General features: G+C 36.4%; 2 long non-coding RNA genes across 3 annotated transcripts; both read right to left on the minus strand.

Moving 5' to 3' along the window:
- Positions 1-156: 156 nt before the first annotated feature.
- Positions 157-4,874, minus strand: LOC139951008 (uncharacterized). Of its 2 annotated transcripts, XR_011787719.1 has the most exons (4): positions 4,793-4,874; positions 4,141-4,318; positions 3,487-3,846; positions 157-3,361 (listed from the first exon to the last, which is right to left on the minus strand). It is a non-coding gene; the product is annotated as an uncharacterized lncRNA (long non-coding RNA). The 2 variants fall into 2 exon arrangements; XR_011787718.1 differs by lacking the exon at positions 4,793-4,874 and having other exon boundaries at positions 4,141-4,777.
- A 3,714-nt stretch (positions 4,875-8,588) lies between these two features.
- Positions 8,589-10,889, minus strand: LOC139951009 (uncharacterized). Its single transcript, XR_011787720.1, has 3 exons — positions 10,279-10,889; positions 9,512-9,611; positions 8,589-8,667 (listed from the first exon to the last, which is right to left on the minus strand). It is a non-coding gene; the product is annotated as an uncharacterized lncRNA (long non-coding RNA).
- Between the last annotated feature and the right edge of the window lie 12,823 nt (positions 10,890-23,712).

Genomic DNA, 23,712 nt, shown 5'->3' on the forward strand with positions numbered 1-23,712 from the left:
AAGTAGTGCAGCTAAGCTTGAGTGCAGTGGCTTTGGGCTAAAGTAAAATGTGTTTTAAGACATTTTTCACTAGTGGCCAAAAAAAAAGCAATTTCTTTTACAGGGGTATTTTATTATTTTAAAATCTTAATTACCACAAAGTTGTTTCTTGTTTCACATGACCAAGGTATTTATTTCACACTAAGCCATAAACATAAATGTGGCAAAATAAAATGAACATTTTGAAAATACTATACACATAACGGGCAAAAAACACTTAAAAGTTAAAGACAGTGGACATTATTGATAACTGTTAAAGACTAGTTTTCACAGTTGATGTATCTCAACATATATGCATAAAATAACTAACCTGTAAAAATTTGAGCTCGATTTGAAAGAAAAACCAACGTCACACAAAGTTGTGTGCTTTCAATGCTTGACTTCGAGACCTCAAATTCTAAATCCGAGGTCTTGAAATCAAATTCGTGGAAAATTACTTCTTTCTCCAAAACTATGGCACACCAGAGGGAGCCATTTCTCACAATGTTTTATACCATCAACTTCTCCCAATTACTCATTACCAAGTAAGATTTTATGCTAATAATTATTCTGAGTAATTACCAGGAGTGTCCACTGCCTTTAAGTGATTGATAGTTATGGTAATAGGCATTAATAGGGCTAACTGAAATTAATTAGGTTAGAAGACAATACCAGTATGAAAACAAGGGGTTGCTACATAGATTGGTTTTGACCTCATCGCAAATACTTGGTACGCATGCATAGCGATCAAGTTTGATTGCGAGCTGGATCAGCATGCACCTTGTTCAACAGTGAGGGCTACCCAAAAGAATTTGCGAAAAAGGTCTTTGATGACATTAGTTAACAACAGGGTGGACCACGTGAAGGTTGTCATCTTCCACCCCACAACAGTTAAAGGGATCATAATACATCAAAGTGTGTAACCATTACAACGATTGCTTCATTGGAAATGTTACCCCCCTTTGATACCTAGCCTACGGAGTAAAAAACCAGAGATAACAAATACTCTGGAAAACCCCACTTAAACTTATCTATAATAACTATGACTTAAGAAATGGTTTCAATTTTTCAATTAAAGTTGTTGACCAGGATTATGCAGTTAAAGAAAATTGTATATACTGTTTTCTAGCAGTAAAACCAGTTCCTTTGTCTAAGATAAGATACATTATATAATTTAAATCAATTTCCTATATCGGAAGTCATTATTAATAGTGGCTAGCTCCCATTGTCTGCAGAGTGAAGAAACACTCTTGTGAGAAAGTACTCTTGAAAACCCTGATATTAGCATCAAATAGCTACTACATAGGCATTATCAAACTTGTCAACAATTTTGTAATTAAAAAAAACCTTGTTAACAAGTACTCTCAACTATAACACTGTTGCGAATGGTATATCACAATACCAATCTTAGTGTGGCATTTTTGCCACAAAATTAACACAAGATAATAAAACCAATGTCATGTCCTTTGTATTAAAAAAATACCATAATTAACGAGCAATCTCAAATATTGAAAGGTATAAAGATTATGGATACTGAGTGTGACATTAATGCAACATAATTAAAAGTAGATAATATAAATGTTGTCACCTTTGTTATAACCATTGTAAATAATTAATATAGCAACTTGTACTCGGTACCCGGCGAACAGCGCCCTCTATTGAGCAAAAACTCCACATCATGCACAAATTTATGATAAATAGCACTGCCTAGCTCATAACAATGAACATTATAATTAATTAGCATAACAATGACTCAAACACCCTCAAGGAACACAGTACAATGTCAAAACCATTGTAGTTAATTAACATATTTATGAGGACTCCATAAACCTACAATGCCATGCCCATTATAATTAATAAGTTTACTCGAATACCCTCAATAAACATACAATGTCATGACCATTGTAATTTATTAGCATAATAATGAGGACTAAAACATCCTCAAGGAACACAGTACAATGTCATGACCATAATTTAAAACCTCAATAACAGTTATTGTGAGTCACAATATTGATGTCCTTAAATAATAACTAATACAAAACAAACATGGTGGCCACCATGTGGGGGTACCCCCAGAACACTTATAATATTGTTTGGATGAATAATGGAAAAGACAGTGTGACACTTAATAAAAGGTACCATTCATATTAAATACAATATTCAAATTCAGTAAAAGTAAAAACTAAATTATATTAGTTTGTAATGTTAAACCACTCATATACACTTCATGACAAGCTTGTTGTCTTTATATTTCTGATGAGTTTACCCTATTGTTTCATATTTGTAATGAGCAATTGCATTACAAATTTACATAACTTGTTTCATGCTTGTAATGCAGTACTTCATTACGCACTTGAAACTTTGACATACTTGCAATGAGGTATTTCATTGCAAGGATGTTTTGCATGAGTGTAATGAAATACCTCATTACAAACAAGCAATATAAAAATGTGAATACATTAACTTGTAAGGAATTATCTCATTACAAGTTATTACGTATTCTGTCTACAAAATAAGTTGAACAAGGCAGCTTGAAGCAGGAACTTCATCACATCAAGACATCACTACAACTCAACAACTTAAAGACCTTAAATTCCTACAGCCAGCCCAAGCCATTCCTCATCACACCAGTAGACAAAAGTCCGCAGTTCAAGGCTACCATCACCCTTCCAGACATCGGCCATGCATCTCACAAGCTCTAACGAATCGTCAGCCAAGCTCAACTCAAGACCTTCCCAGAAACAAACAAGAATCAAACATCACTTCACACAGACGACCAGCATTCCCTCCGAATGCGATGACACAGAGGAGACCTGCTGCATTCATATCCATGAGAATAAAGCACACGGCAGTCTGGGACACCATGACAAATCAGCCTTGATCAAACACTCACACAAACAAAGGGTCTTTCAGAGCCAACACTCACACAAAAGAGTGTACCCACAAGTCAAATATACATATTTATAGTTTCTTCCTATTTCTATTTACCATGCAAAGCTTCAAGCAATACTATAAATATTCAAGTCATTGTTCCACAATAAGAAAACTTTGTTGTGTAAGTGAGTTCAATCTGCAGATGAATCTGGATGATCATGCTGTAACATCAAGATCCATTGGAAGATTTGTTCAATGTTGTTCATGCTCTTGGAAAGTCTACTCATTGGTCAAAGTACATCCTTAGTAACAGTCGAAGCTGGTGGATATGACCTTTGATGAGGGCAGTCATCATGAAGAAACAGTCCTCTTTACAAAGACTGTGTTGAAGCAACAATTTCATTGGTGCTGCATAATGTGGCTCAGCATCTTGACGTAACCAGCTCTTAGTTGTTCCACTCTGTTCATCCTGTAATATGGTATAAAACAAAATTGAAACAAAAAGATTTGTAAGTTCAAATTTTGTGTTTAAGCAAAGTTTATTTTCCGCACGTTAATGGATTTCTCAGATTTATTAGCTAAAAGAGATCTTACCTTCAAGGATCCTGGTAAGTAGTTGTAGAAATACTTAATGTATATCTCCTCAAGCCATGACGTATCTAACTTTGTGTTGTAATGTCACATCTTCATGGTCCATGTTGACAGGATGGCAGAAAAGTAGTCATCAAATAACCTGTATGTAAGTAGTAGAGCGACAGGTTGTCTTTAGCCGACGCCATCTTGAGAACCTCTGATGGCAGCCTTCTACGCCCTGTCCAGCATCAGCATCTTAAGCTCAGTTGTTTCTGGTTGTGTGCTGTGTCATTCAGCTGATGTAAGAATGCTACATCAATGGCCATTGGTAGCATTCTTGTATAGACCCCGTCTAGCGGATGACCTCTAGGGGTGCGCCATCTGAAAGAAAGTTGTTATCACATCAGTACAAACCATATAGAGACTAATATAATGTAACCATCTGATGATCATTACGGGACTACTGCTTCAAAATAAAATCACAAAATTAGCTCAAAAATTGAGTTCAAACACTACTTTTCATGAACAAGTTTGAAGTTTCTGTCATCTCAAAGATGCAGACTGTTAAAAAGATTGATGCAACAAACTCTATGCACAATCCTTTAAAGTTATGTTATTACATGTGTAACATCTGTTTTAGTTTTATGTCTAAACAAATATAGTTGCCATTATTACATCTGTTGTTGATCCATCAGACTGCAATGAATTCTCTCATCCACCAGGGAGACAGGAACACAGGAACACTCCTCTATGAAGCCAGGCAACCAGCGGTTGTCTTCTTGGTCATCGGTGGATGGACGTCACCAGCACGAACGCAGATGCCATTGATGTGCAGTCTTCATTGGACTCCGTACTTCACAGGCAGTTGGTTTCGCATTTCACCATTGCAGTAAATAAAAGACAAAAAATAGATACATTCAGAAAATGCACTTCCAAATAGAACTATTCCATTTAGTTTGGGAATAATTTAGGTCAACATAAATGTGGGTTTGAGTTTTTTTTATCATAATCCGTAAGGGTTTATTTCTTTGAATTTTTAGAGAGTCAAATATTTCTCATAAACTCGTTTGTCTGCATTTAGCAAATCGTAAAAAAAATTGTAAATTTTTCGTTAAACTTTGATGAACATACTGATGAACACATCAGAAGCAAGAAAGGAATGTTTAGGTTCTGTTAAGGGTTAAACTGCATGGTTTTATGTAGCTAGTTTTGTTTGGGCATTCAAAATAAGCCACATTAAGTTTTCAAAACCACTTTCTTTTACGACTTAATACTTATATGGACAGTAATAACTTATACTGTATTTTACTTCCTTAAGTCCTCTTACCCGGAAACTTGCATCCTCAGACAATAAGACACCCTCGTCCTCCTTCCATGATCCTTGGTAGCCATTATCCTTGTGACATCACCTGTATATGGAGAATCATTCAACAACTGCATCACTAAGTTTGTTCAAAAATTGAGTTCAGTCGCTGCTTTTCAGCAACAAGTTTGAACTATTTATGTCATCTCAAAGACATCGATTGTTGTAAAAAGATTGACGCAACAAACTTTCTGCGCAATCCTTTAAAGTTATGTTATTACATGTGTAAAATCTGTTTTAGTTTCATTTTAAAACAAGTATAGTTGCCATTATTACATCTGTTGTTGATCCATCAGACTGCAATGCATTCTCTCATCCACCAGGGAGACAGGAACTATCCTCTATGAAGCCAGACAACCAGCGGTTGTCTTCTTGGTCATCGGCGGATGGACGTCACCAGCACGAACGCAGAGGCCATTGATGTGCAGTCTTCATTGGACTCCGTACTTCACAGGCAGTTGGTTTCGCATTTCACCATTGCAGTAAATAAAAGACAAAAAATAGAAACATTCAGAAAATGCACTTCCAAATATTATTATCCCATTTAGTTTGGGAAAAATTTAGGTCAACCTAAAGTTGGGTTTGAGTTTTTCTATCATATTATTTGTTAGGGTTTATTTCTTTGAATTTTTAGAGAGTCAAATATTTCTCATCAACTCGTTTGTCTGCATTAAGCAAATCGTAATGAAAATTGTAAATTTTTTTGTTAAACTTTGATGAACAGTGATGAACACATCAGAGGAAAGAAAGGAATGTTAAGGTTCTGATAAGGGTTAAACTGCATGGTTTTATGTAGCTAGTTTTGTTTGGGCATTCAAAATAAGCCACATTAAGTTTTCAAAACCACTTTCTTTTACGACTTAATACTTATATGGACAGTAATAACTTATACTGTATTTTACTTCCTTAAGTCCTCTTACCCGGAAACTTGCATCCTCAGACAATAAGACACCCTCGTCCTCCTTCCATGATCCTTGGTAGCCATTATCCTTGTGACATCACCTGTATATGGAGAATCATTCAACAACTGCATCACTAAGTTAGTTCAAAAATTGAGTTCAGTCGCTGCTTTTCAGCAACAAGTTTGAACTATTTATGTCATCTCAAAGACATCGATTGTTGTAAAAAGATTGACGCAACAAACTTTCTGCGCAATCCTTTAAAGTTATGTTATTACATGTGTAAAATCTGTTTTAGTTTCATTTTAAAACAAGTATAGTTGCCATTATTACATCTGTTGTTGATCCATCAGACTTCAATGCATTCTCTCATCCACCAGGGAGACAGGAACTATCCTCTATGAAGCCAGGCAACCAGCGGTTGTCTTCTTGGTCATCGGCGGATGGACGTCACCAGCACGAACGCAGAGGCCATTGATGTGCAGTCTTCATTGGACTCCGTACTTCACAGGCAGTTGGTTTCGCATTTCACCATTGCAGTAAATAAAAGACAAAAAATAGAAACATTCAGAAAATGCACTTCCAAATATTATTATCCCATTTAGTTTGGGAAAAATTTAGGTCAACCTAAAGTTGGGTTTGAGTTTTTCTATCATATTATTTGTTAGGGTTTATTTCTTTGAATTCTTAGAGAGTCAAATATTTCTCATCAACTCGTTTGTCTGCATTAAGCAAATCGTAATGAAAATTGTAAACATTTCGTTAAACTTTGATGACAGTGATGAACACATCAGAGGAAAGAAAGGAATGTTTAGGTTATGTTAAGGGTTAAACTGCATGGTTTTATTGAGCTAGTTTTGTTTGGGCATTCAAAATAAGCCACATTAACTTTTCAAAAGCACCTTTTTACGACTTAATACTTATGGACATTAACATCTTATACTGTATTTTACTTTCTTAAGTCGTCTTACCTGGAAACTTGCATCCTCGGACCATAAGACTACCTCGTCCTCCTTCCATGATCCTTGGTAGCCATTATCCTTGTGACATCACCTGTATATGGAGAATCATTCAACAACTGCATCACTAAGTTAGTTCAAAAATTGAGTTCAGTCGCTGCTTTTCAGCAACAGGTTTGAACTATTTATGTCATCTCAAAGACATCGATTGTTGTAAAAAGATTGACGCAACAAACTTTCTGCGCAATCCTTTAAAGTTATGTTATTACATGTGTAAAATCTGTTTTAGTTTCATTTTAAAACAAGTATAGTTGCCATTATTACATCTGTTGTTGATCCATCAGACTTCAATGCATTCTCTCATCCACCAGGGAGACAGGAACTATCCTCTATGAAGCCAGGCAACCAGCGGTTGTCTTCTTGGTCATCGGCGGATGGACGTCACCAGCACGAACGCAGATGCCATTGATGTGCAGTCTTCATTGGACTCCGTACTTCACAGGCAGTTGGTTTCGCATTTCACCATTGCAGTAAATAAAAGACAAAAAATAAAAACATTCAGAAAATGCACTTCCAAATATTATTATCCCATTTAGTTTGGGAAAAATTTAGGTCAACCTAAAGTTGGGTTTGAGTTTTTCTATCATATTATTTGTTAGGGTTTATTTCTTTGAATTTTTAGAGAGTCAAATATTTCTCATCAACTCGTTTGTCTGCATTAAGCAAATCGTAATGAAAATTGTAAATTTTTCGTTAAACTTTGATGACAGTGATGAACACATCAGAGGAAAGAAAGGAATGTTTAGGTTATGTTAAGGGTTAAACTGCATGGTTTTATTGAGCTAGTTTTGTTTGGGCATTCAAAATAAGCCACATTAACTTTTCAAAAGCACCTTTTTACGACTTAATACTTATGGACATTAACATCTTATACTGTATTTTACTTTCTTAAGTCGTCTTACCTGGAAACTTGCATCCTCGGACCATAAGACTACCTCGTCTTCCTTCCATGATCCTTGGTAGCCATTATCCTTGTGACATCACCTGTATATGGAGAATCATTCAACAACTGCATCACTAAGTTAGTTCAAAAATTGAGTTCAGTCGCTGCTTTTCAGCAACAGGTTTGAACTATTTATGTCATCTCAAAGAGATCGATTGTTGTAAAAAGATTGACGCAACAAACTTTCTGCGCAATCCTTTAAAGTTATGTTATTACATGTGTAACATCTGTTTTAGTTTTATTTCAAAACAAGTATAGTTGCCATTATTACATCTGTTGTTGATCCATTAGACTGCAATGCATTCTCTCATCCACCAGGGAGACAGGAACACAGGAACACTCCTCTAAGAAGCCAGGCAACCAGCGGTTGTCTTCTTGGTCATCGGCGGATGGACGTCACCAGCACGAACGCAGATGCCATTGATGTGCAGTCTTCATTGGACTCCGTACTTCACAGGCAGTTGGTTTCACATTTCACCATTGCAGTAAATAAAAGACAAAAAATAGATACATTCAGAATATGCACTTCCAAATAGAATTATTCCATTTAGTTTGGGAATAATTTAGATGAACATAAATGTGGGTTTGAGTTTTTCAATCATATTATTCGTTAGGGTTTATTTCTTTGAATTTTAGAGAGTCAAATATTTCTCATCAACTCGTTTGTCTGCATTAAGCAAATCGTATAAAAATTGTAAGTTTTTCGTCAAACTTTGATGAACACTGAATATTTAGGTTTTTTTTAAGGGTTAAACTGCATGGTTTTATTGAGCTAGTTTTGTTTGGGCATTCAAAATAAGCCACATTAACTTTTCAAAAGCACTTTTTTCTATGACTTGATACTTTCGGACAGTAAAATAACTTCTACTGTATTTTACTTTCTTAAGTCGTCTTACCTGGAAACTTGCATCCTCAGACCATAAGACACCCTCGTCCTCCTTCCATGATCCTTGGTAGCCAGTATCCTTGTGACATCACCTGTATGGAGAATCATACAATAACTGCATTCAAACCACAAAATTAGCTAAATCATTGAGTTAATGTAACATGACATCATCGGACATAAAAAAAAATGGGTATGTACATTCCCAAGAGGAATTTCTGTGTCAGTCACATTAAAGCCATTGGACCCTTTCGGTAATAAACAGTATTGTCCTAGTCCCAAATTTCGTGTATCACAACTTCTATATCAAATAACAAACCTGTGGAAATTTAGGCTCAATCGGACAGCAGAGTCCGGAGAAAATAAAGGGAAAACCCACACCTGTTTTCGCGCGTTTCGCCGTGTCATGACATATGTTTATAACAAATCCGTAACTCTCGCTAACGAGCATTTATATTGTTTTACCGTTTTCTCAAAAAGTAAAGCATTTCATGGACTAATTTTTCAAAAGAAGTCTTTCACCATTACCTTCTGTAAACCCTGTAAATTATGTAAAGGGTCCAATGGCTTTAACTCAGATGTAATGCCCTTTGGATTGAATGATCAGAGTTTCAAAATGAAATTAACAATTTATGTACAACAATTTATCGACCATGTATTTCAAAATATGATGATATCCACTATTGTTTTATTTCTATAAAATAAATTGTTGGGCATCAGACATAATGGCTTTTTACACCATTACAATATGAAGTCAGAGACCCTTCCCCCCAATAACAAATTTTATTGAAAAATAGTGAATCCCCCAGCTCAATTTGACCTTTGCAGGAGCCCCTCTTTTACATAAATTAACAAGTTATCATCATTTCAGGAAAATCCTTTACAAATTACGGCCCTGAATGAAATTCCAAACTATTAACATCATGCAAATATACTTACCCTCAGGTTGTATTCCTGAACTTTAAAATGAGTGTCGTTTCCTCACAGCATACCTCCGCTCACCACAGCTCCAATGATGTCATCAGGGTCTGGAAAACAGCTGAAGGGAATGAAACATAAAAGATGTTGAAGGGTATCAAACATAATGGCATTTTACACCATTATCAAATGAAGTCAGAGACCTCCCCCCCCCAAAAAAAAAAAAAAAAACCCAAAAGAACTCAACAATTTTCATATCAATTTGAAAATTAGTGAAGAGCAAAACTCAATTTGACATTGTTCTTTGCCTGATGCTCTCTTTAAGCAATAGCACATCATCGATAAAACAGTATTGTCCAAAGACCCACAGTTCGTGTATCACAACTTGTACACAAACCTCAGTGAAAATTTAAGCTCAATCGGTCATCAGAGTCGGGGGGAAAAATATCGGGAAAACCCACCTATGTTTACGCACGTTTCGCCGGTCACAACAAGTGTTTATAATAATCAGTCGTTCTCAATATTGAGAATTGATAATTGTATTAATGTCTTCTCAAAAAGTGAAGCATCTCATGGAATAATATTTCACAGGGAAGTCTTTAACCATTACCTTCTGTAAAACCTGTGAGTTATTTATTAATCTGTGAACTTTAATTTGTTGTTCTGTTCAAAAAGTGTTCATTGGCTTTTACCAAAATTAACCAAGTATGATAATTTCAGGATTTGTGGTTTACAATTTTGGTCCTGCAAGAACTTTTAAACTATAAACATCCAGAACATAAACTTACCTTCAGGTTCTATTCCTGAACTTTAAAATGTGTAAGTGTTGTTTTCCTCACAGCAACCTCCGCTCACCACAGCTCCAATGAAGTCTTCATGGCCCTGGAATGACTGGTGCAGTTTCCATTGGACTCCATATTGCGTATTCCAATGGCAGTTGGTTCCACATTTCACCATTGCAGTAAATAAAGAACAGAAAATACATACATTCAGAAAATGCACCTCCAAACAGAATGATTCCATTTAGTTTGGGAATATTTCAGGTGCATATAAATGGTGTGAGTGGTTGTTACATGACAAGTGACTGATAACGGATGGTGTGGAGTTATAGATGGGGTACGTTTTCGCTGTCGTATAACGAACCCCTGATTGTTAAGATGTAACATGCAAGCATGGAAATGAGCTTAGTAGATTTTAAAGTGATGGTGTAGATGGGAGTGAGCTTGTTAATCATGCAGTTTGGTGCAGGTTTAATGTTAGAGTGAATAAATGGTGATAATAATATACCTTTAGGATTGGACGTAATCCCTCTGTGCCGTAATACCACGGGATTACAGTGGTTGCAGGGTCTGTCATGAGAGAGCATGTAGATGAGAAGGACTCCATCCCAGGTCCTCAATCTCAGTCACTGCATGTTGGGAAATAAAGATAACATTCTCAAAGTTGTGAAACATTTTTGCCAACACCAGAGTAAAAGATGGTATTTCCAGTGGTTAGAGAGTAGTTTTGGAATGAGGGGCAAGGTGCTAAATAAAGTACTTGAACGAGACTGAATGCATTGAAATGCCAATTACATGTAAACTTGCTTATAATACGTTTGTCATGTTATTGTATTTTTGGTGCATTTACACTTCTAGTTTTCCTGCCGTTATCATTCACAAAAACTACAGCACCTCAGATAGTAATATTTTTAGGAAAGCTTTACATAATCATTATATCTGGTGTAAGTTAAATGTAAATCTGCGGACATCGTCTTTTGTGTTACCAAAGTATCCAAATGCTTTAATTTTTAACAAAAAGTAAAGATCACACACTTTGTGTAAGCTTTTAAAAACATATTCAGGGTCTTTCACAGGGTGCAAAGATCTTGCATGTAGCAACTACGGTTCTCCAGTAAATTTTTTGTTAAAAACTTAAACATTGATTTAAAGTTATAACGTCATCTAATTCCAAAACTTGTTAAGTTTTATTGCCACACTGAGGTCTAAGTTCAAAGTGAAACCCTAGCCTTTTTGGATCACACACTAAGCGCTGGAATCAAGAATCCATAACCATCCATATACTGTAAAATAAACTTGTGTAGGCTTCTAACGAAATTTGTCTCATTAACATTATTTTTAAGAGTGACCACTAACTGTTTAATTTTCTTTTATTAACCAGTCTTATAAAGATTAGGTTTCAAAGAAGTTTGACAAAGATCGGTTTCCCGTCCAAGTAGCTCATTCTACATGCAGGATTGTAAATGAATGATCGCTGTGGAGTATTTGGTTTTGGCAAAGTTGTTTCTTTAAATTAAAAGATATCACACCAGACCCTATCCAATGTGAAACCATCCGAAATCTCATTGAACGCAGGAGTTGGCTGAAATTTAATTGTTTCTCTTTTGTGAACCATCCAATTCACCTTGGGGCATTTGTTTTCTTCACCTGGGCTCTGTGACTTTCACTATGGTTTTAAGGAATGCTCCCCATCCAAGCCCAGACCTTTTAAATTGTTGACTAATTCCCTGAAATGTAATTTCACACTTGCCCAATTCCATGGCCTCATTTGCTCATGCTATGTCATGCTCTACTCCAAATGTAAACAAGCACAGTATGTTGGACACTGCTGGACCATAGAGCTAGGACCCTAGATCCATGGCTGGACACAGTACTGCTGACCTTAAACAAGGTGAAGGCTTACCAATAGACCACTTATCACTCAGGTTGACTTCCCCTCATTAAACAGTAAACTATCTGGCTGTGTTCATGATAGCCTTAGGAGGGTTTGGCAGTACAGCACAGTGAAAACAATTTAAAACTAAGGTTAAGGCTAGTTAGCAGATAACCCCATGAGAACAAGGTCAAAAAGGATTGAAAAGGCAATTTCAAGGAGAATGATGAACTAGATGAAGATTTCATAGTGAGAGCATGTCAACTGCAGAGTTTCTGTAGTGTTTTTACTTAATACATGAAGGTATGCATTAGCCCACAAAGATAACCTGGAGTTGTGGAAGAGTAGTGACCGAGCAGTACTGTCAAGAGCACCAAAATCAAACTCTGGTGTTTCTGATCAGCAGAGTGAGTGTTCAAATCCCCAGCCGTGCCACTTGTGTCCTTAAGCAAAACACTTAACCATTGCTTTGTCCTTTGGATGGGACGTTAAAGGCAGTGGACACTATTGGTAATTACTCAAAAAAATTATTAGCATAAAACCTTTCATGGTGACGAGTAACAGGGCAAGGTTAATGGTATAAAACATCGTGAGATATTGCTCCCTCTATAGTGCCATACATGTAGTTTTCAAGAAAGAAGTAATTTTCCACAAATTTTACACATTTGATCACGAGACCTAAGATTTAGAACTTGAGGTCTCGAAATCGACCATAACACAAACATAACCTCGTGTGACAAGGGCGTTTTTTTTCTTTCATTATTTTTCTCGCAAGATCGATGATCGTTTGAGCTCAAATTTTCACAAGTTTGTTATTTTATGCATTTGTTGAGATACACCAACTGTGAAGGCTAGTCTTTGACGATTACCAATAGCGTCCACTGCCTTAAAGAATCTTATTATATTTACTATAGACAAGAGACAAAATTTTATAATCCAATGTTATGCTCAAATAGTAAAGTGGATTCATATTTTTGTATTAATGTTTGGACTATTATCAGGCAGGCTACAATAGAACTTGTAAACTTCAAATAATTATATGTTAAATTGAAGGAAAAAACAGAGATGAGGCAGACACAATAAGAAACTTAGTCTTAAACCTAAAACAATTCAACGAGGGGGAGGCATATATGTTAACTAACGAGGGTGAAAATTGCGTAAGCATTTGTTTGCTACTTCTTTTTTGCAGGGATAATTTTCCGGACCAACGCGGCTGAGCTCACTGTGAGAACAAACAACATACAGACAAGCTTGCAAATAGACTAATTGCCAGATGCAGTTTTAAATAAGAATTCCAAGAGTGTGATGAAGGGCAAAACGTTTCCTAGCCCACCTTGTTGAGCTGTAAATGGGTTGTATTTGTATTTATTTTATCGTTATTTTGTTTGCTTAATATATATATAGTAATACATATAAATAAATAGTGATAATTGAATCACCTAGTAAATGTTTTAATATTAATGAGGGTTAAAACAACATTCTCAAAAGAAAATGATATAGGGCACATGGCTTATTTAAGTCTCTGTATTTATTTCACATAATGCTCAGCAGAATATTCAGTCACAAGATCTGATCCTCGTAAAATGCAAGTTAAAAAGTGTTGAGAAAAAATTTCCGGAGGGCAATTTTTCTTTATGTGGCCCAACATTGTGACCAATTTTTGTACCTAGTAAAAAGTTGTAGAAACGCCTAAATCACTAAATTTGCATTTGCAAGTGCAACAACGAGTGGAGCCTTACATGGTTCTAAGTTTTGGTCAAGTGATAGGAGACTCTTTGCTTTGCAAGTCAAACCATGGTCAAACCACAAACAATTTATTTAGAGACTGTTTTTACATCAAGCACGAGAGGTAACAGATTTGCCGCGATTATAGGGACACCTTGAAAACAGGACGTCCTACGATACGAGAAGAAGCATTTACATGTAGACGGCGAACACAGCATTTAGTAACGCAGCACAGCATAGCACATGGTGCACAGGAAAACAAGGCAAAATACTCCCATAAATATAAAACAACATCTAACTAACTTCAGTCATCTAGCTTACTTTAAAAAGTTACCATCCGCATCCTGCCACAACCACCCTTACCGTAGCTTAGCGGTGAGTCAACTGGCCTACCACGCTGCCAGAGTTTTAACAAAAGTGAAAGAAATCTTAACGGAAATTTCCACTGAATCACGTGCTAACAGAAAAGAAAAGGAACTTACGTAATACTTTTACAACTGGGTAAATCATCAAAACAAAGGCTCATAGTAGTCGAGGGGTAGAAAACTCCACATGATAACAACAAACAAAAGCTGGGCCCGAAGAACTGCATGCTGTATTTATGAATGATTTCAATGGATGGATAATAGCTTTCATTTCATGGGCTTTTACTTTCCGTGTTCTGATTGGTCTGCTCTGTTACGTATATGTCGCGTACATATCAAGGGGTCAATTTCATGAATACTGCTCAGCAGGTTTGTCTGCTTCTGATTGGATGGCCATAGATCCTCATTTTGTCACAAATTCTTAATGGGATTTCGTGTGTTAAATGCCCTCCATTAAGAACTGTGCTGGTGAAAATACCAAGATCTGATTGGTCAACCGCTCTCGGGCTTGGATCCTCATTTTGTCACAAAACTCTTAATGGGATAACGTGTAGTAAATGCTCTTCATTAAAACTATACAGGTAAAAATACCAAGATCTGATTGGTCAACCGCTCTCGAGCTTGGATCCTCATTTTGTCACAAAACTCTTAATGGGATAACGTGTAGTAAATGCTCTTCATTAAGAACTGTGCAGGTAAAAATACCAAGATCTGATTGGTCGACAGCTCTCGAGCTTGGATCCTTGTTTGGTTACAAAATTCTTAATGGGATTTCGTGTGTTAAATGCCCTCCATTAAAACTATACAGGTAAAAATACCAAGATCTGATTGGTCAACCGCTCTCGAGCTTGGATCCTTATTTTTGTCACAAAACTCTTAATGGGATAACGTGAAGTAAATGCTCTTCATTAAGAACTGTGCAGGTAAAAATAGCAAGATCTGATTGGTTGACAGCTCTCGAGCTTGGATCCTTGTTTTTCACAAAACTCTTAATGGGATTTCGTGTATTAAATGCACCCATTAAGAACTGTGCAGGTAAAAATACTAACGTCTAATTGGTCGACAGCTCTCGAGGTGGTTTCCTTCTTTTGTCACAAAATTTCAAGTGGGATTTCATGCATGAAGTAAGGGGTGCATGTGTGTTGGGGGGGGGGGGGGGTCGGGGGGGGGGGTCAGAGAGTTGAACTTTGTCCGCACTTGAACTTGTGTGTTATTGCTTGTGAAAAAGAAATAGCAAGACGACCAAGTGGGGTTGGAATAGTAAACGAGATATAATACTTCTTAATTTTGTATTAATATGATTGTTTTATGTGGGTTAGGTTTTAACACTGTAACTAGTTATAGTTGTGGGTAACAAATAAATCAATTGGTGTAAGAATGTTGGCATACTTTAAGCGCAGACTCATACTTTGGCATTTTGCCGCCGCCTATTGACCGACCGGCAAATGTTTCAAAGAACCTTTTAGTGGTCATAGTCCCTCAATATTCTTCTTTAAATTTCATCCAGCATTTATTTCGAGCGGTATTTTGCAAGTGGGAATAATATTCGATACCGAAGTCTTCAGAAAGAAGCACACTTCTTGTTTTTTTTTTTTTTTCAAAAAATGCAGGTTCTCCTGACTACTTTTACCACTTTTTAAATAGCGCTTATGAACCAATCGAAGCAAACCAAATAGAACATATTTGTTAATAAGTAAAGGGTCGTACAGCTACGATTTGCAGTAACAATCCGCTGCATGTTATACTGAAATATTTTTAGGAATCTTAGATCCCGACGGAGTTAAGTGTAAGGAAGATGCTTCAGAGAAGGTCTTTGTTTATATAACTGTCATAAGAACAATGATTAGAAGACAGTTGTAGTTCCATTAATTCTGGGTGGTGACCCAAGGACTTTCTAAGTCCCCAGAGTGAATTAATTAACAGATAAAAATCAAACTAGCATCATTTGGTTGGCAAAATTGACATTGATTATATCTGAGAATTTTAATAAAATACATCAAGTCAAGTCTCCACCGTGAAGCATATTTTGTCATGATATATCTACATGTATCCATACCCTTAAAATTTCCGAAAATGCTCGTTATTTGCTTAACAGAAAAACTATGATTTCAAGTCCAATAAACCATCATGATGGAAACATGAACACTGAACAGTTGTTTTATTATTTTTTTTTTAACATTTAACGTTTAACATGTAACGTTGCAGAAATCGGTCCCTAAAGACAGTACACATTGCCCTGGATTTGGCGAATGTTATGAAGTAAATTTAAATGGTTGGAAAGATGTTTTTAAAGTATAATGTAATGACCGCACACAATGCCATTTGTGTGATTTTCTTTGTACTACGTGAAGTAAAACTGTTCGTCATTTTTTGGTGGTGTCAAATCTTTGACTCAACAAAGTGGCGGACGCCAGTCGATAACTCTCGTCAATCAAACAACTGCACTCTAGGCGAGTAACCAGCACATAGCGCCCTCGGGGGATCCTCGAGGGAGTCCGTAATTACGGATTGCAAATCCGTAACAACAAATTGTGAATCTGTAATAACGGATTACCAATCCGTAATAACTGATTACTAATCCGTAATAACGGATACTAATCCGTAATAACCGATTACTAATCCGTAATCCGTAAGAACGAATTACTAATCCGTAATAACGGATTACTAATGCGTAATAACGGATACTAATCCGTAATAACCGATTACTAATCCGTAATAACGGATTACTAATCCGTAATAACGGATTACTAATCCGTGTAACGAATTGCAAATCTGTTATAACGGATTACTGAGCCGTAATTACGGATTACTAATCCGTAATAACGGATTTCAATGAATTTTATATTTTGTTGGCACTAATGGACCTTCGTAAGCTTCAACCATGCTTCAACAATCAAAGTTACACAACGTACAAAACAAATCATTCCTTTTGGGTGATATAGGTGGGTGTTTTTACTATTGACATCTAATACATACATAAGTAAGTGATACTTTTACTTACATTTACATTGTTTACAGAGTTGTTTGTTTTAATTTAACTTTATTTTTAAGACGAAGATTAAGATTAAGAAGAGTAAACCGAAGAAAACGCATTTAAAAGTAGCTTCTCTCGGGCGGACGGCGGAATGAACTAGATAAATGTACTCTAACAGCCCTTAGCTTGACTTGTGTGCTTTAGTTGCTTCATAAATAATACTTTACACAGATATTAACAGTCAAAATTGTCCACTTACTCATTTTATACTTCCCGCGATGATGTTCACCATCTTGAATTGATCGCGGAATGCAACACTAAACATAACTAGTCTACAGAGGGCGCTAGGGTTGTTCTTAGATGAAATGAATTTTCTTTGGCACTGATATAACAAAATATAACAAAATATACTACCAGACTAAGGTTACCAGCATAATACCATGTCATGTACAGCTTGCGAGTGGTAGCCAGCTCGTTTCTGCTTAACATACAATTCTTTGAAATAATGGGCCCTGGATGCCATGCCACCTAGGCCCCCCGGGGGGGGGGATGGGAATGATGGGAGGGGCAACCCGGGATTGTTCAGGTCCTGGGGAGAATGGTGGAAATTGCACTCTGTGTCCTATTAAACTAATTTTGACAATTTAAAATATTGCCTTGACGGGAACAGCCCTTGACTAATAATATTATAGTGGTTATAATGTTTACAAGTTGGCAATATCTTAAAAGAAGTATTCAAAGTGTACAGAGGTAACACAACTTCTCAGACTGAGTGCACATTTGTTTCACAGACCCAGATATTTCTGGGTTTATTATATTAAATAACAACAGGGGACAAGCCTTTAAAGACACTGGACACTTTTGGTAATTACTCAAAATAAGCATTTCTTGGTAACGAACAAAAGAAAGTTGTTGATAGTATAAAACACATGAGAAACGACTCCCTCTGAAGTAAATATGTTTTTGAGAAAGAGGTAATTTCTCACTCGAATGTTAGAATATTTCAGACTTGATTTGTTAATGCATAATGTTGGGATACACGAAAATACTGTTCTTTGGAAATTACCAAACGTGTCCAGTGCTTTAACAACGAGGGCGGTAATTTTTCAAATTGTTTCATAGACCTTTCCATTGTTGATAAACAAACTGTGCTGGTGTACATGAACGACAGGATGAATTAGCAAAACATTTAATCGCATTTATAGCAAAGTATACAATAATTGGTTCAGTTGTTTAATCCCATATAAAAGCAATTACACAAACCTGTGAAAATTTCATTGATCAAAAGATGGTCGCATGTTGGAGAATTACACCTACAAATCGGAGATATTATGTCCAACCACCCATTAAGCAAATCCTCATAATGAAAATACACAAGAATCGGTCAGGCGGTAACGCCATTATTCAAATGTCAGTGATTGAAATTAATATCTTTTTCCATAACAGAAAAAAATGTCTCAAAATGCATTATACTATCCAAAACTAATGTAGCCTACATTTAACAAAAAATCAGTTTTTATTGCCATTAATTACAGTCATTACCAAAATATTGTAGATGAGCTGCCCCTTTACCAGTTGTTCTGTTTAAACTTCAATTCATTCACAAATTATATCCCAGTTAGTAGCATTAATATATAATTTCAAAGAAATTTAGGCCTAAAACTTATGTTTGGATTTTGTTAAATGTCACAAACTGTGTCCATCTGTTTTTGTTTCACATTTAGTTATGACTTGCCAACCTCGGTTGACAATAACTCGGGCTTTGACATTGCGATAGATGTATTTAATTTGAATAATGAACTTTTTGTTAGAGGGCGGTATATTAACAGCGCCGAATGTGCTTTAAAGGGAAGGTACACGTTTGGTAATTACGCCATACAAATATTAACTTAAAAACTGACTTGGTTATGAGAATTCGAGAGTTGCTGATAATATAAAACATTGAGAGAAACGGCTACCTCTGAAGTAGCATAGATTTTGAGAAAGAGGTAATTTCTCACTAAAACAATAATTCAAGTCTTTGCCAGAAGTCTATTATTCCTATCTACAACACACAAATTCGTCCAACAAGGATGTTTTTTAATTCATCATTTTCTCGCAGCTACGATGACCAATTTAGCTCATTAATTTTCACAGGCTGGTTATTGTATGCTTATTCACCAAGTAGGAAGACTGGTCTTTGACAATTACCAAACGTGTACCTTCCCTTTATAAATAAATGAGGTATTGAACTGGGTTATTGCAATTTAACTGTTTGTTTGAACCTGTCTTTAGCTTCTTTAGGGAACCACTTTATGCCTCGTGGCTCCCGGGAATTATGCTTTACTAGTCTGATGTAAAATAATTCATTGGTACCGAAACTTGGCAAGGGGGTATTTTTGGGACGTAGTTGAAGTCATGGTGGGCAAGTAGTTTGTAAAAAATTGACGTAAAATAAACGTTTTAAACTTATTATTCACTTGCATATTAAGCAAATTGTTTTAGTCCAACGTCACTTTGCTATGTGAATAATTAAATTAAAACGTTTATTTCACGTCTGGCTTCTGCAAACTACTCGCCCACCATGACTTCAACTACGTACCAAAAATACCAGTTGCCAAATTTCAATTCAAGTAAATTATTTTCAAACAAAAACAAGACCACTGTTAGAAGCACGGTTACGTTGTAGCTGAAATATTCAGCCCCGGGGTCCATGATGCACAAGTGGATCCCTAAGAAAGCTAAAGACAGATGGAACTTATAGGCCTATGTTGACAAGTGTGTGAATGATTATCTATTGGCTCTTCAACATGATACCGCTCTCTACCAAAATGGGTTAAACTAATGAAAAGACTATTCTAATGCAACGTCACAGCTTGAGGCCATGAGCAAGTTCTGCTGAATTTCTTGGAAACAATGCAACCATCCATGGGAGATATTTATTCAATTTATTACTGAAAGTTTTCACAAAAATGCGTTCTACTATCGAACACTAATGTAGCCTACTTTTAACCAAGTATAATAAGTTTTTATTGCCATTCAAAAATAAATGAGCTGCCCCTTCACAAGTTGTTTCGTTTAAACTCCACTTTTGTTTTCAACTTTCAATTCATTCAAATATCCCCTCCAAGAAATATAGGCCGAACACTGGTGTTTGAATTTTGTTGAATGCCACAAACTGTGTTTTTGTTTCGCATTCAATTATGACTTTCCATAGTTTGCCAATCTCGGTTGACAAAAACTCGGGCTTTGACGTAGCGATCGGTGCTTATTTTTAACATAAACTTTTGTTTAAACGGGCGGTTAAATTAACAGCGCCGAATGTGCTTTAAATGAGAGTTAATTGTGAATTTGGTTAGTGCAAATTATCTGCTTGTATTAACCTGTCTTTAGCTTCTTTAGGAAGCCACTTACCTCGTGGCTCCCGGGAATGTATGCTTTAGTAGTCTGATGTTTTTAGTTCATTAGTGCCGATATTTGGCAAGGGAGTAATTTGGGGACGTAGTTAAAGCCATGGTGGGCAAGTAGTTTGTAAAATCGGACGTAAAATAAACGTTTTAAACTTTTTAAATTATTCACTCTATGTAGTCCAACGTCACTTTGCTATGTGAATAATTAATATAAAACGTTTATTTAACGTCCGACTTCTGCGAAATTCTTGCCAACCATGACTTCAACTACGTACCAAAAATACCACGTTGCCAAATTTCGATTCAGGTAAATTACATACAAACAAAAATAAGACTGTGATTAGAAGTATCGCATGGTAAAAGCCCGAATGGCTTATTTGCACAAATAAACCATTTTAAAAACTGCATGGTTACATTGTATAGCTGAAATATTCAGCCCCGGGGTCCATGATGCATAAGTGGATCCCTAAAAAAGCTAAAGACAGATGGAACGTATTGATAAGTGTATGAAAGATTATGTCTCGTTTGATAAGCGACACCTTGGGCTCTTAAACACGATACCGCCCTCTACCAAAAGGGCTTCAAAAATATTACTAGACTATTCTATTTCAACGTCACAGCTCGAGGCCATGAGCAAGTTCTGCTACTATTTGTTGGAAACAACCATTCATAGGAGATACTTTATTCAATAAGTTATATTAAAAGTCTGCACAACAAATGTGGAATTTGGGAACATCTGTTAATTTGCGTGTAGCCATTGGACACTTTCGGTAAACAGTACGTCCAAAGGCACACACTTCGTGTATCACAACTGATATAAAAACTAACAAACCTGTGAAAATTTAGGCTCAATCGGCCATCGGAGACGGGAGAAAATAACGGGGAAAATCCGGTTTTAATGTTTTCTCGAAAAGTAAAGCATTTCATGGAATAATATTTCAAGAGAAGTCTTTCACCATTACCTTCTGTAAACCCTGTAAGTTATTTGTAATTCTGTAAACTTTTTCCTTTTTTTCTGTGCCAAAAGTGTATAATGGCTTTCATAGTTACAACATTTACGGCGTGGGGTTCGGGGCCCGCTTTAGGGCCCCGGAAACTTTTCAGCCGAAGATGCTATCTGGTGCAATCTAAAGGGGTCTGAAGGGTGATGTGCCCCCTCCCCCCCCCCTCTCAGATGTTGGAATTTATTTCTAGGATGCACCATTTTTTGCTATCATGGTTGTTGTTATTTAAAAACAACTAAATGTTACTTCGTATTCCTAAAAAAAATAAACAACTTAATTATAGCTTCGTATTCCTAATATTTCTGCATATAAGGCTTAGACGGCATCTCATATCAATCATCACCAGCATCGTCTAAGAGTGAGTCCAGACAATTTGTTTATTTTTTTCCCTTCTATTTATTTATTATTATTATTTTTTTTTCTCTTGATGTGGAGTTATACTCCTCCGTTTATTAAACAACAAACGTCAGCAACACCGCGCTGGCACCACCATACATCAATAAAACAAGCTCCAATATACTGCTTAGAAGTTGAGATACTTAATTGAAGAAAATTCACCCTTCAGATGCTTGATTTTGAGACCTAGGTCTCGAAATCCATTTAAAATATTTTAGTGGGAAGTAACTTCTTTCTCAAAAACTACCTAACTCCACAGGGAGCCGTTTCTCAAAATGTTATAACACAGCTCTCTATTGCTTGTCACCAAGTGTTTTTTTAGCCCATACGGTTCGATGGAGGTTCGCAGTTAAATCCGACTGACAAAACGCTGGTATTCATTTTTTGTTCAGTTAGGGGGCCCCTATTATATGTTTCTACATTAGTTTATCTGTGCAAAAGCTATGAAGAAGTTTTTTCCCCTAATTTGAGAGTCCGAGAGTTTTACTGCCTGTCCGAGGATATAACTTTAAAGTTCCCCTGCTTTCTCACTCGATCTACTGCTGTAGAAACTGGTCAGGGCAGTGGAGGGGTATGTCATTACGAGTCAATGGCTACCCCCTCCCTCCCTTGCCAAAGTACCACCCCCCTAAACGGACTAGTAGTGACAAAATTATAATTTATACCCAACGACGGTCATAAACGAAACCTTTAGCCTCACTTTGATATTAAACTAAGATGGATGCGGTCACAAGAGGGCAGCATATATACTTACTTGGTTGTTGGCGCTTGCATCACAGCCTCAGAAAGTTGATGGCAGTCTCACTTTGCTTCTTGGGTCAATGCTGGAGAACGGAGATGCTTGCATGTGTTGGGCTAATTTTAGGTCCAAAACAGAATACAAATTAAACCCAAATGAACACTTTGCATGATTTAGACATGATACACAATAGACCTACTTCCAAGACTTGGAAATAACATCCCTCCCTAAGATACCTGCTCAAAGCTACCGATCCCCAACTTCTGCCCCCCCCCCCCCCTCCCCAAACAAAGTTGCTATTCTAGTTTGCTACATAGTGAAGCACTTGTAGGCCTACAGCAAGTTAGAGGAACACATTGCCTTGGTTCTAGAAACCGTTTTTTTACCCATATTATTACAGAACGTTTTACAAAAGCCAACTTGACCGATCCAATGACTCTGAAATACTTGTCACATGACCAGAAACATTCCTCATCACAAATATAAAATTTTTGAAAAATAAAACATTTGGTTTAGAACAACCATTTATTCACAACCTGAAATGAGCTGTGTTGATTTTATTGTTTTAAGATATGCTTTACTACAAGACAAGTACCGTCGCTTTATATGATTACAGATGACCCAACTTTCATCACAAGTCAACCATAGTCTCAAGGGTATACTTGTTCAGTCAACTCATTCTTTTGTTTACTGTCAATTACTTTTTAAAGACATCAAGCAGCAAAATGATTTCCTTCAACTGCTTGGTTTTTTTTTTTACAACAGCGCTTAACTGGAGAGTGAAACAAAGGTTTGAATTAATCATTGACTTTTTATGCTTTGGCACTAACTGTACGTTGCTTCCAGTGATGAAGGCGATACAGGTCTGTGATGCAAACAAATTATAGAAAAAGACACAAAGATACATTTTGTTCTTCTTTTATTTAAACATGGGAAAACACCAAAGTACAGTGATTTTGTTTTATTTCAATATCATAA

The sequence above is a fragment of the Asterias amurensis genome, chromosome 18 (genome assembly GCF_032118995.1).
Source record: "Asterias amurensis chromosome 18, ASM3211899v1".
Taxonomy (NCBI): domain Eukaryota; kingdom Metazoa; phylum Echinodermata; class Asteroidea; order Forcipulatida; family Asteriidae; genus Asterias; species Asterias amurensis.